The sequence below is a fragment of the Erpetoichthys calabaricus genome, chromosome 9 (assembly GCF_900747795.2).
Source record: "Erpetoichthys calabaricus chromosome 9, fErpCal1.3, whole genome shotgun sequence".
Lineage (NCBI taxonomy): Eukaryota > Metazoa > Chordata > Cladistia > Polypteriformes > Polypteridae > Erpetoichthys > Erpetoichthys calabaricus.
Genome location: NC_041402.2, coordinates 65,061,552 through 65,075,645, shown reverse-complemented (window position 1 = coordinate 65,075,645; position 14,094 = coordinate 65,061,552).

Genomic DNA, 14,094 nt, shown 5'->3' with positions numbered 1-14,094 from the left:
GATAGATAGATAGATAGATAGATAGTCATTATCCAACCTGCTATATCCTAACACAGGGTCACGGAGGCCTGCTAGAGCCAATCCCAGTCAGCACAGGGCGCAAGGCAGGATCAAGTCGTCACCGCAGGGCACACACACACACCCATACACACCAAGCACACACTAAGGACAATTTAGGATCGCCAATGCACCTAACCTGCACATCTTTGGACTGTGGGAGGAAACCGGAGCACTCGGAGGAAACCCACACAGACACAGGGAGAACGTGCAAACTCCACACAGGGAGGACCCAGGAAGCAAACTCAGGTCTCCTAACTGTGAGGCAGTAGAGCTACAGTACCACTGCACCACCTTTCTGCCCGATAGATAGATAGATAGATAGATAGATAGATAGACAGACAGACAGACAGACAGACAGACAGACAGACAGACAGACAGACAGACTGACTGACTGACTGACTGACTGACTGACTGACTGACTGACTGACTGACTGACTGACTGACTGACTCAAAAGGCTCTATATAATAGTTAGATAGGTAGCTTAGACAGAAAGAGTAAAAGAAAGCCTGGTGAAAGTCTGAAGTACAAGAAATACTGAAATTTTGTGATATGAAAAATCTTTTGCTGTTAAAACAGATTATCATTAGCAGACTTTGGCCTTGATTTAAAAAACAGATAATCAGTAGACATGACCTTAAAACTGTGAGAAAGGCAAGGTTTATGCAAATATCTTATCTGCTTTGAAGAAAACCTTTGAATTCAATTGCATGTCTAGTCATGGATAACCATTTACATTTAAACCAATGCAACATGTTCACATTTTTAATGGAATTAGCAGGAATGCACATTTTAAGTACTGTAAATGACAAATATTCAACAATAAATTAAACTGACACTGGTAAAAATGACCGCAAACAATTTAGGGGCTCTTACAATAAAAATTACTTGTACCAAGTCTCAGCTTTTTTACTCACTAATATGGTCCAGATCAATATATGGCAATATTGTTAGAAGAATTAACACACAGTAACAGCTTATCAATAAAGTGCTACAGTGTGTCTTTCTGTTTTTAAGATGTATCAGTCAGACTGTGGTTTCTGTGCATACCACATATGTTTTGCTAAACTTTCAATTTAAAATTACTTACACCATAACAATTAGAAACAAATTTTATGTGATCATAGTCCCACAAGGGACAAAAGTGAGTCTATAGTGTAATGGATTACCATTCCTAATGCCATCATTGACAAATGGCCACCAATGAACTGCTTGGTCACTTCTTACAACATAAAAACTGTACTTTAAACTGCTTTATCAAATCTGAACATTGTTCACATTTAAGCATGCTTGCTGTTTTCATCCAGAACCAGATCTTTTGAAAACTGAAGGCATTGTCAATTACCCAAAGTAAATCACAGAAGAAATATTGCTATCTATGAGTTTTATAAGTAGCAGTGTATTTCATACACTTACTGCTTATCCTGTTGTTTGTTGAATTTATAAATAATAATATAGTGTATCCTTATGTGCATTAAATAATCAAGAGAGATCACTTTTAATTTTTGCAGAAACCAAGCATAAGTGTTTCTTCTTATGCTTTCTTTTTAGAATTCTTTTTTATTTTGTCAAATTATACAAAACTTAACTAAACAATAATTAATAATTGTCTAAACACAGAGGGAATCATACAATATTTGATGCCTAAAAGCACAGTTCAGCTCTGACTTGTGTTGCTCAAACATTGAAGGGAATGGAATGGAAACAGTCATGCTGTGTTCAATTGACAGGACAGCAAAAGAGAAATGTCACAGTTCAGCTAAGGTTTTACCCCAGCTCAAGGGTGTCTTTCTGTTTATTGCATTTGTTTGTTGTCTTTTGCATATTATTCTGTTATTGTTTTTGTTTCTATTTGTGTTGCATGATTCGATTAATATTATTAATATTTTATTAATAATTTTGAGTTCATAAATATTGTTAGTTTGGTGGCTCCCTTTCCTTTTAGTTATATTACTTATAGTCTGTATGTTGAGCCTAGTGGGGCGGGTCCACCTGACACCCCAGCTGAGGAACTGGTATTTAAGGAGAAGCAGCTGTTATTATGGATTCTACACCTCTGAGATTGTTTCCTCTTTTGTGGTTTATACTTTTCTCTTTTAATTGGATTTCCTGATGTTAACCCCTGCCTTTAATTTAAGGTGCTGTTTCTAGTTGTTGGTTTTTGTATTTGTTCACCTTTTAATTCCTTGATTTTTTTTGTGCCTTATTTGTTTTTGATCAGTCCTTTTGAATCCTTACAATAAATAATTAAATATAAGGAACTTTGTTTTGTTTATGAGTGAAGTTTTTTAAATAGCTCTCTGTTGTGAACATTTTTGATCATTGCAATATAAAAACCTTTGCCCATTTTTCGGCCTGTGCAGGCAGCAATTGTGCATTTTGCAATAGAATCTATCATCAGATCTTCACAACTCTGCTCTGTTGACAAGCCAATAAGCACACATTCAATAACTTTTATCTTCCTTTGTATTATACGTCAGTCATGTTGCATGATATGTCCAGTTATTTGCATCTTTCTCAAAAGGCCCATTTCAAAGCATATCTGTTCATCATTCTTACAAAACATTCTTACACTGTGGTTAGGATTAAGATTTGGGCATTATCTTACTCAGTCAGCAAACTGGGAAAGTTTTTTGAGAGGATCAGGAGAAGAGTGAAACAGAAACAGGTCAAAACTGAGATCAAAAAGGCACAACCAACAAGCCAAAAACCAGAATGAACTTTCAGTAGATTTTTTAATGATGTTGCAACCACTGAGGGCATGCCCTTAGATATGTGGGGAGCTGTCCTAAGGACCAGTGTCCAAAATGGTGATATGTATCAAAAATGGGGGTGATCGTGGTCACTTGAAATGGTGTCCAAGAAATTAAAAAAAAAAAAAAAACTCCTGAACAAATTAGGAAAATCAAACAAATATTGACAGTAATAGAATCCTTGACCTAGACTTGAGTATCAAAATGAGGAAAAAATAAACAGCTAAACTCACATCATAACAAATATAAATGAATTGCATTCATTTCAGTCCTGATCCAAGTAGTTTACTTTTTGGAGTATTCTGTTTCTTCTCAAGTCTGCAGATGTACTCCAGTTTTACATCACCAAGGACATACAAATTCCATAATCTGAAGACTATAAATTGGAAGTGAGTGTGGGTGTATGCCTATGTGTGACCAGTGTTGGGTTGTTTCCCACCTTGCAGCCAGTGCTTATTGGATAGGCTCTAACTTCCCACAAACTTGAAATCGATTTGTGGTTTCACAATGAATAAATCAACATATAGATTAGCAGACTGGAATTGCTTATGCAGACATGTATTTTAGTTCAAAAGAGCCTTAATCAAGGTATAATACCAAATTCTTATTAATAAAGATTAGTAAGACTTTATTTTGAGAATGACACAAAGTGAGCTTAAAAACACAGTGTCTAATTTAGACTCATAAGGCAAAATGTTATGCTCCTAATGTTCATTTTATTTTGACAGTTTAGAATTAACCTCTACCTATGGGAGATTTCTAGGCAGTGGTGTAGATCCACATGGATCTGTACAGGAAGCCAGACGTTCCTGCCCTCCATGAGTCTTTTCCTTGTCAGCATGCTGGTAGTCAGTGAGGTTGTCATTGAGACAGGGCATGTATGCCCTTAAATATGTGAAGCCTGTATTTGGCAGATTATGTGGAGGAAACCATTAGATAATTCAATGGGTAGGAAGGAAAAGACAGAAAAGCACTGTAGAAAGTGCAGAGCATGGTGAGACACCTAGTAAGTCTTGGTCACCACAAGTTGACCAAAGCAAATGACACAGTAAGCCACGACACTGTGGGAAATCATTGCAAAGTTTGAATGTTCAGAAAAGTTTCATCAAAATGGTAAGTTTCATGATGGCATGTTAGTTCGCACCCGGGATGATGGTGAAATCTCATAGCCATTTGTCATTACATTATGAAACAAGACTGTGCTCTCACTCCTACTCCCTTCAGTCTTATGTTTTCCGCTATGTTATATAATGCATGGGTGGAAAACTTTTCAATGTTTGAGGACTCAAAGCCAAAACAAAGGTACAGAGAGAAACAATCCATGACTTTCTGTTTGCGAATGACTGTGATCTAAACACTAGCTTACAAACAGATATACAACCTAGCCATGACTTATTCCAATGTGCATGCTCCAATTTTGTCCTCACTATCTCTATCAAAAAGCCAGAAGTGTTGTTCCAGCTCAGGTGAGCCTTTCAATTAGCCCCTCATCACCCTCAGTGGGCAAAAGTTAAATTCAGTTGTCCAGTTCACCTACCATGGCAGCACACAGATGACGTGAACAATGCCAGGACCACCAAAGCCAGTGCCATCTTTTGCCAATTCCACTTTTCAGTTTGGAAGCAGCAAGGAATTAAGTGGGCAGCAAAACTCAAAATCTATACTGCCACAATCCTGTACAGTCTACAGTTACCATGCCAAAAATGCAATCATTTTCACATGAGCTGCCTTTGAAGGATCCTGAACATTAGATGGCAAGACAAGATCCCTGACACCAAGGTGCTTGCACAGTCTGGTACAACACTATGCAATGCCCAGCTAAATTGGGCTGGCCATGTCATATATATGCCAGAGGAATGCATACCAGACTCTGTTGGTGGTTAAAGAAGTGCTACAACAACACTCTGACAGTCTCCCTGAGAAACGATTTTCTCAACACAGACAACTGTGAGTCACATGCCCTAAGATCGGCTCTGGCTCATTACGTTTATGAGAAAAGATGTCTTGCCAATGCAAAAGAAAGTCGGGCACAAAAGAAAGCAGTAAAAGCAAATTTCAGCCTCTAATTAGTCTCCCGATCTGAGTTGCCACATTGTGACAGACTCTTTCAGGCCCGGTCTGGCTTGATCAGCCACCAACAGAAACACAGAGACACTAAATGATGACATCATGGTCATCTTCAATATTGAAGGATGAACATATAAGTAGGAGATCTACACTGATGATGCAATCCTTTCCTAATTTATCTTCCCATACACTTGAAGTATAATACTATGAGGTACACAGTGTGACAGATAGGGGGCGCTGTCATCCCCTTGAACCCTCAGACCATACATCAGACATCAGGTAAAAGTCCAAATGATGAATTTATTATAATAATACTGTGCACAAAGCACCCTCCACTCCACAATACTCCATTAAACAATACACAATGAGTAAACAATAATTAATCCTCCACTCTCAGCAGCTCAGTCACCCTTCCTCCTAATTCGGCTCACTGCTGGGATCTCCCATAGTCCTTTTATAGTCCATGACCCGGAAGTGCTTTTGATCCCCCCAGTCAATGTGATTCTTAGCACTTCCGGGTCAGATCAAAACTCTTCTTTTCTTCAGCTCGGAAGTATATCATCTCTTCTGTTCCTGTGATTATGAAGTACTTCCAGGCTATATGGAAAGTACAAGTCCCTGGGTCTCTCTGCAGCTTCCCCTGGCGGCCCCCACGGTATCCAGCAAGGCTGTGAAGAAAAACTCCAATGTCCATGATGCCCTGCTGGAATTTGGGGCACCTCCATGTTGCCGGGAGGGCTCCATCTGGTGGCGTGGGGGTATTGGCCGGGAAGAACGGCCGGCCATATACAACAACAGTCATAAGATTTCTCCAGATCAACAAAGCACATGACTGGTAAATTCCCATGTGATTCCTCAAATATCTGAGCAAAGGTAAAATTTCATCCACTGTTTCAAAGCCAGGATGGATTCCATGTTGATTTCCCTGGATATATGGTTCAACTATAGAACTGAGTCTCCATTCTAGTATTTGGACATAAACTTTACAATGGAGTCTGATCCCTCAATAATTGGAACATATTCTTTTGTCCCAATTCTTAAAAATTGGTACAGCCCCACCAGTCTGCCAGTTCTAAAGCACAGTTCCCACCTTCCACACAACAATGAAGAGGCATACTAGCCAAAACACTCCCACGCTGCTCCATGATTTTGAATATTTATGGTCAGATTTCTTCCATCCTTGCGGCTTTAGACAGCAAATAAATTGCCATGCTCTAAAAGAATGTTTCATCATAAGTACATGCACAAACAGAAAGAGATAAAAAAATACTCAAGATATAGACAAGTGTAAATTTGGTTGTTAACTTTAAAAGGTACTTGTGCTTTCAAGCATTTTTAATTCTGTATATTGTACAAGGTAATTTTTTTTAAATGATGTATACTTTAATAAACGAATGTTCCCATTGTGCATTTGGAAAATAATTAGAAGTGGCATGATACACAAATTCATGAAGTATGTCAAGTTTAATTTGTCTGGCCTTTTGTTCAGAGGTTTCAGCACTTTCATCTGAGATCTCTAGTGTCCCCTGCTTGTCACTTGATGGATTTATGTGCTTAAAATAAGGAAACTTGAATGCACAATTCTGTAATCTATATAAGATTTATGAATTGAGGTTTGAGGACTGGGGGTTGGAGCCTGTTTATTGGGACAGACAGGCAGGTATGCGAAAGGAATGCAAACCGATAAACAGAAATTAGACTTTAATATTTATCTCCTCCAAAAATAGGACTAAGGCAAATATTTCACATTAGTTACAATATAATGTACTTTGTATTTCTCCACCAACAAACCTGATGATGAGAAGCACATTTAACTCATATTATTTGTCACTGTCATTCATAAATGATTTCCCTTTTATGTTTATTATTTTCTGTCTGAAGTGTTTTTTATGTAATATATCTCCTACTTTGTGAAACATAAAAATAGTTGGATCATAAAAAAATAATAAAAAAGAAATGAAACGTACTGTAATTATTTCAAAGGCAACTCATTAATGTTACTCCCTCATAAATATATGTATAAAAAGTTTCATAAAATTGGTAAATACTGTAACTCAGTTAACTTTAATGCAGAAAAAATGCCTCTCTAGTGTGTTATAAAATATTTTATTGTAATCAGTTCAGAACACCAGTTATAATATTTAAAATTAGTCTTAAATATTTAATTAGCTGCAGAAACATTATAATCATTAAACTGGCACTTTTTCTTTGAATCTTACAAGCCAAATATTTTAAGTTGAGCAGGCAGGGTTTGTCTGCACTTGTGATGGGAATGGAGAAGTGTCACCAAGCCTCTATCATCCTACCGACTACGCCATTTGTTACCACTTGGGGTGTTTTTAAAACCAAAGTAAGCAACTCTGTTTTGTTCTTTAAGCCTAGGTAGTCTGGCTCTTTATTGTAATGACTCTGCGTTTCTCTGGTTATCTCGACTGTTCTCTGTTTTCCTGCAGAGCTGTTTCTTATATTAATTTACTCTCTTTTTGATGCGGTCAAGTGAACTGCTCTCCATTTCAACTTGTAGCCTTTTAAATCCATCACTAGGGTCATAACTGAAAGGTGTGGTCCTAAAATGCCCTCATAGACCTTCTTGAGCTATGATGTACTCTCTAAGCTTTCTGGTTCCATTTTCAAGTAAGTTACTCTGTTTTACACTACTGATTTATTCCAACAAAGAGAAGAGGATAGTTCATGATGCATCTAGTGCCTTTTTTAGTTGTCCACACTGTGTGCTCTGTTTGTTATAATTTGCTTATTGGTTTCCTTATTCAATAATAACATGAACTGAAGGTTAATAACATTTAAATTGAGGTACTGTCTGTTGATCATCTTCCCGTAAAACTACATTCCAGCCATGTGTAGGTTTTTTACTTTCTCTTGGATGAAATTACAACCTGCTCCAACCTTTGTTGCCATTTCTTCTATTCTCGAATGTCAATTCCTGTTTTGAATCTAGGTTTTAGAGCCCTATAGTTCTATTCTAGTTATATGTAAATTAAATTTGTTTGTCTCATATTTTATAGTTATGAAGGTGACATCATAATATCTTCTGATTAGGTAATGTGTTCTTACTTGACTGCACAAATTGGCAGCAGTTTTAGGTATAATCAAATTGGGAGACACTGCATAATAGTAATAATGATGCAAGGCTGAAGTTGAGAAGATGAGATTCAACTAACCAGAACGTGAGACAAAAGAGCAAATCGAGAGACGTAGTACGAGAGTGAAAAAACACAGTATTTCACATAAAATAAGCCAAAATGCAAGATATAAATCAAAGTTGAAGAACATAAAACAAATCATAGCCAAAGAGAACGTTACAAAGAAGATGTCAGAGTATTGAGTTTTTTATTAGTCACAAACTCAGACATTAAAGTAGAGTATGACACTGATCTATATACCGTTGCGGTAAACACGGCATGTGTCACACACTCACAAACATCTTGCCCTACAGCAGCTTGTGAACGCTGCACTACAACCAGCAAACAATGACAGTGCCAATACTAAAAACAAAATGGCACCTCGAGAAGAAGTATTTTGAAATGAATGTCTTCAAAAATGTTCTCAATCAAAAAACAGTCCATTAAATTCTTTGCACCCTAAAACACACAAAATGCTACATCCATAATTTTATAGGCCAAGGAAAACTTTGTAAAAAGCAAATGAATAAAATAAAAACAAGGTCCAGATCATTACAACACTAAATAATGCTTCTGTTTTAGACTCTTTGTTTGCATGGATTTTCCAATGTTGTTGCCTTGCTCAACACCCAAACTGTTTTTACAATGTCATTATGGCTAGACTTTAAAAGATGGCAGTGCTCACTTTTCAGCTGTCAAGCTATGGATAAAGCAAAAACAAAACAAAACGAACAATAAAAAAAGAATCTTGCTGATTTAGAGATTATTTAGGGAAACTAGTTTTAGACTAGTAACTCAGGTTTGCCTTTTGACATTGTGATTTTAATAACTGGTTTCATCAAATGTATTTTGATTTAAGACCTTAGCCCTGCCAAGGTACAATGAATGCTGTTATTTTCATTTTTTCACACTCCGTCTTTTATGGGTTTATATTTTGCGCTATGTTTTGTCTCCTTGGCTCTACTTCCTTACAGGTGCTGCCTTAAATGGATCAACAATTACCTAAGAACTCTATTTAAGACACCTGCTGCCACCTTTCCTGTGTCATTTGCACCTATAGCTGAGTTCTTTGGCTCCCTTTGTGCTTTTCCTGTCATGATAGGTTATTTTTTCATTGTTATTCTATCATTTTTCACAGCAATCGTTTGGCTGTATATGTTTTGAGGTGGCAGTAACCATGTTTGATTTTAGTTTTTTGAATTGAGGTTGTTTCAGTATGTTCATATATTTACTTGCATTTTCCTCCGACCCCATACTATTTTGTTTGCTTTTGTTTACTGGTCGCTATGCAGTATACTACAAGCTTTAGCAGAGGTCACACACAAATTAACATCTGGGGTCACAGGATATGAAGTTAATTTCCTGGGGTCACTTAATTGTCTGAATTTGCAAGTCTGAGTTAATCTGTGTCTTAATAGTTCTGTTGTCTCTTTTTCGGTTGAGGTTTTTAAACTACAAAATAGGTTTATGTTTTAGATTTAGTCTTTTAGTTGTCTTCTGTTGTCTTTTGGTTATGATTTTTCATTGGTTTTTGACTCCTAATTATCTCCTGTTCCATCCTCTTGGGTGGAATGGTGGCTCTCACCCAAAGGTGACTTTACTTCATTGGGCTCTTGAGCGAGGCCCTTAACCTGCAATTGCTCCATCCTGGGTATGACTTTAATATGCATCCAGCCCTGCAAGTAGGCTCTCCAACTTGCAGGGAAAACCTGGGGGTTGTTGGCAGAATTGGCACTCCAGCCACCATAAAAAACCACACATCGGTTCCATCCCATCTGAACTAGTGTGGTACTGAGGTGTCACCCGTTGCATGGCTGCACTCAGGTCCTAATCTGGGATCCTGAGTTGGTTTGTCATGTAGTGTGTGTGGCAATGTGCTGTATCAATGTGTGCTGCTAACCTCATCCTCTTGCCCTCATAGCATAACACCTCCCTTATTTAGGGTTTCTTTTTTATTTTTGTATTCTTTAGTTTGACTACTTTCACTGTACTGTTTTGGATTTTGGATTGTGGACTTAGTTACTTTTGAAGGGTTTATCCTTTTTTCATTTCTGTTTGTTTCTTTTGCATATTTGGAAATACTTTTTAAATGTTTTTTAAATGTAATTGTTTTACATTTTGAACATTTTCAGTTTATTATAAATTCAAATAATTAAGTATTAGTGGTGAAATAATTTTGTCAGCTTTCCCTGTTTTGGATGCATCATAACAGGCTTGTTTACTGACTTTGAACTTTGGAAAGGTCTTATTTTCATCTACCCTTTGATGTCCAATGCTAGGCATCATTTCATCATATTTCTCTAGTGGCCACAACAGCTCCTACTCATGAGCTTACCAGTTTCTTCATTACTTCTCTACCTGAGCAGGAGATATCTGACTCCAAACAGCACCCTGTCACTGCTCCCACCACACATATTGAAGTTTCACTGACCTGTACTAAAGATACGACATCAAGCTAAAGAATACTTCAAGACTAAGCAGTTAAGCTTCAAAACGACGAGGTATCAGAGTATGTGCAAGTCTTACAACTGCAACAACCCCATGGTGAACATAACATTTAATCTGCTATATAGATATATAAAATTATGATTACAGCATTATAATGCACATATTTTACAGGGTGCTTCAGAACAGAATGCACATTTTGTCTGAAATTTTTATTATAAATTTATATAATAACCAGAACCCATCACGTTTTGAACCATTCGTGGTGTATGTTGGAAAAATATAATCTAATAAATGTATAATTTAAAGCTAGTGAAAATAACTGTGTTTGCTCATACCTGCAATTTTAAAATATAGATTATATTGAAAATTGATTAAAAAGCAGGACAACTCAGGTAAATTCACTCAACCTAGGATTGTAAAAACCATATCAAGGTTTAAATTTGTTTTATCATTTACCACAATATTTCTACATATTTCCAAGGAAACAAATATTTACTTATTTCTGTTACTGAGCTAAATTAGCCAAAAAGTTAGTGAGTACTTTTTTTGTCACTTTCTACCTTTGACCCTCAGTACTAATCTGGTTAAAGAAGTTACTCATGTTTTACCTAAGGCTAAAATCTTAGAATAAATGTGCCACTGGAAACAGTACATCACTCAATTCTGCCTTGTTATCGGAGTTCAAACTTTTTCAACTCTGTTGCCCTTGAGCATGGATGCCCCTGCACTTAAAACAGATTGTTGTCAGGGTTTTGTGTATGCTTCTAAAGCAGAGTGGGTGTCAATAAAAGAGAGAAATCATACAAACCACCTGATCTTGTTTTAATACTAAAGTATTTACAATGTTGCATCTCTTCGGACCAGCACTGCTGCCGGCACCTCTTTCCTCTTCCCAGCAGGAGTACTGGGACTAAACAGCTTGTACTCCTGTCAATTTGTTATTTGTTGTGAGTCGGGTTTATCTGCCCTCTGGGTAAAGCTTCTAGCTGGCTGGTCTGTGTTAGGTCTGCATCTAGATAGAGTCAATCCCTGATGGAGAATGAATGTGCAACCTCCCAGTCTGAACTGGCCTTTTGCCAACATAAGTCATTTGGCTGGTATACACTCTTTGTAGTGTTATACCACCAACCCAGAGTCCTCAGGGCAACTACTCTCAATAAAAGACATACTTGCTGCTTTATAAAACAAGCACATTCTAATCTAAAAAGATGTATATATCTATATGGATGGCAAAAAAAATTCAGTGTTGCTTAAAAGTAATAAATTAATACATAGTGAAGAACTTTATATTAGGAGGAAAGACGCACTAAACCATCCTTTTTATATTAATTAAAATTTACAAATATAAAAAAAAAAAACATTCACAGTAAATGACAATAGAACTCTTTTGAAAATGTTTCTGGTCATTTGTTAGCAAGTGAAAGAGTCATTTTAATCAAAAATCTATTTTTTTCAGTATCCATACAAACAAACTGCAGATTTAGGTTTATAAGAAAAGCATCCATATTTTTTGATTTTGTATTTAAATGATGTGTTCATCCTGTGGTTCAGAATTATTTCACAGACATCTTAGTGATCAAGAGCTGATTCTTAAGCTGGACAAATTCCAGAGCAGCTCTTATTCTGTGTACAGTACAACTTAAACAAAATAAACTTATATTGTCCTGATGAAAGGCATGGTGGTATCAAGGGGAGCAGGACAAAGTGGGCTTTTCTTTCTGTAGTAACAGTTCTCCGATTTTCCTAGAGAAAAGCCAAGCAAAATGACACCTTTTATTGGCTAACTAGAAAGATTACAATATGCAAGCTTTCGAGGCAACTCAGGCCCCTTCTTCAGGCAAGATGAAGATGAAGAAGGGGCCTGAGTTGCCTCGAAAGCTTGCATATTGTAATCTTTCTAGTTAGCCAATAAAAGGTGTCATTTTGCTTGGCTTTTCTCTACATTCATAATGGCTAACACGGTACAACACCCTAGTACTACTGATTTTCCTAGAAATTCCAAAGTACTCCCAGGTTGGAGAGATATCAAAAATAGAATTTCAACGCAACCCTTAATATAGGGAGTATGTAGTTTAGCTCTACTGGGTGGCACATAAGCCACATCTTCAATAGAACCAACTAAATTAGCTCTTCTCAGTCTGGAACAGTAGTGATTCTACTCTAAAAATCATCTAATTTGCCAAGCTCTGTACATTATTACAGACAGCAAAACATATAACTATGCAGAAGAGCATTATTTTGTCAGCTTGAGTAAGTGATCTCAATTTCTGCCTAAAACCTCAGACTATTATACATATACTGAGTAGTACATAAGAAATTTGACAAATTAGAGCAGACCATTCAGTCCATCAAACCCATTTATATAACTAATATCTAAGCTACCCCAATATGTCATCCACATACTTCTTAAAGGTTGTCAAGTAATCTCCTAAAAGTTTAGTCCTGTCTTTATGTGGGTTGTATGGTATAAAGCTGATACGGTAGTATTGCAAATGATGGACAGTTAAACTTGCAATTCCCTGTACTCTCTATCCTGAGCAAGACCCCTTAGAACATAAGAACACAAGAAATTTGTCAATGGAGAGGATACCATTTAGATGATCAGGCTTGTTTGTTTAGCTAATAGCTAAGCTGTTCCAAAACCTCATCCAGATTCTGCTTCAACTACATGTATCGGTAGTATGTTTCATAGACCCACAGCTTTTTGCATAATGAAGTTCTTTCTGGCTTTTGTTTTAAATTCACTTCCCCTTCATTTTCACACATGTCCTTGAGTACGTGATTCACCCTTAGGCTGAATGAATGTTGCTGGATCTACGTAATCAATACCTTTGAGGATTTTAAAGACCTGGACTAGGTCCCCACACAGTCTTATCTGCTCAAGACTAAACAGGTTTAATTCTCTGAGTTTGTTGGAGTAGGACATGTTCTTAAGTCCTGGGATGCAGTTGGTTGCTATCCTCTGCACAGCTGCTGCTATGTCTTTCTTGTATTGTGGTGACCAGAACTGCACACTACTCCTGATGTGGTCTTATGAGTGCATTATATAATAACATAGCATGCATTGACTTAAATTCAACAGTTTTTATTATATAACCTAACATTTTATTTGCCTTTTAATTGCTTCTGTACACTGCTTAGTTGAAACTGTTGCGTCAACATATACCCAAAAAATCTTTTTCAGACATTGTTTCCTGCATAAAAGTGTTTCCTATGCTCTATTTATAATTGATGTTCCTTTTGTCCATGTGTAGTATTTTTCACTTTTCTACATTAAACTGTATTTCCAGGTGTTTGCCCAGTTTTGAAGGTTGTCCAGGTCTTTTTGCATTCTTTTTGTTGCCTCCTCAGTGTGTGTCATCCCTCCAATTTTAGTGTCATCTGAAAATTTCACAAGTGTACTAATTATACTAGAATCAATGTCATTAATATAAATCAGAAAAAGTAATGGTCTAAGGACAGACCCCTGAGTGACTGCACTGATGACCTTTCTCCATGTCCAGCATTCTTTTCTTATTTGTTATTTTTGTCTCCTGTTGGTTAACCAACTAGAGATCCAGTTTTGCATATTACTTGTTGTGCCTGCAGTTTCAAGTTTATCAAGTTTACAAAGTATATTCCTTGGTAG